The 854-nt window shown below is 54.8% G+C and overlaps 1 non-coding gene across 1 annotated transcript; it reads right to left on the reverse strand.

Annotated features, from left to right (window-relative positions):
* Positions 1-395: 395 nt before the first annotated feature.
* Positions 396-480, reverse strand: Mir34a (microRNA mir-34a). The gene has a single exon (NR_105219.1). It is a non-coding gene; the product is annotated as a microRNA mir-34a (primary transcript).
* Between the last annotated feature and the right edge of the window lie 374 nt (positions 481-854).

Genomic DNA, 854 nt, shown 5'->3' on the forward strand with positions numbered 1-854 from the left:
AGCCCTCTTTGTGGAAGTGCAAACAGTCAACAAGCCCATCTGAAATAATTCTTTTGTAAGGGGTGCAGTTGAATTCCCCAAGATGGCAGCTGCTTGTCTAGGAGGACAAACATACAACATACACACCCCATAAACGCTGCAATTGTTACCGCTAACATACAAACTTCTCTCAGTCAGAAGCGGCTCACACCCCAGTCCCTGTGCCTCCCCCGCCACTCGACACCCCTGAACATGCTCCTCCTGGGGTGCTGAGGCCCACCGCCCCCAGCAGCCCTTACACACCAGCTTCCAAAGTCCTGGCGCCTCTCGAAGATCTGGGCGGAGATCTGGGCGGAGATCTGGGCGGAGATCTGGGCGTCTCTCACCTTTTTCTTGCTTCTCGGCCCGATAACGTGCAGCACTTCTAGGGCAGTATACTTGCTGATTGCTTCCTTCGCTATTACTCACAACAACCAGCTAAGACACTGCCAAAGAAGCACTCACAGCCGGCCAGCTGGACTGAGGACCCTCGGCCAGGCACGAAGGAAGGAGCCACGGACAGCCATGAAGATGCAGGAGGATGGGGACGCTATGGGAGAAAGCTGAGCTGGACAACAGACACTACAAAGTATAACAGGCTCCTCCAGCGCTTTGAAGGCGGCACTCTGGCATGGGGTGGGGACGCAGGGGAGAGCAGCAGGCTGCTCCAGCAACCACAGAAGACACAGTAGTCAGCTCAGCTGTGGGGCCAACACCACCAGAAGATGTTCAGGAACTCCTTCCGGCTCCCACTAGGAGGCTGAGTCAGGAGGTTCCTTTGAGTTCAGGGGTTCGAGATCAGTCTGGGCAATATAGTGAGTCTAAAGAAAACAAAA

This window comes from Cricetulus griseus, chromosome 2 (genome assembly GCF_003668045.3).
Source record: "Cricetulus griseus strain 17A/GY chromosome 2, alternate assembly CriGri-PICRH-1.0, whole genome shotgun sequence".
Lineage (NCBI taxonomy): Eukaryota > Metazoa > Chordata > Mammalia > Rodentia > Cricetidae > Cricetulus > Cricetulus griseus.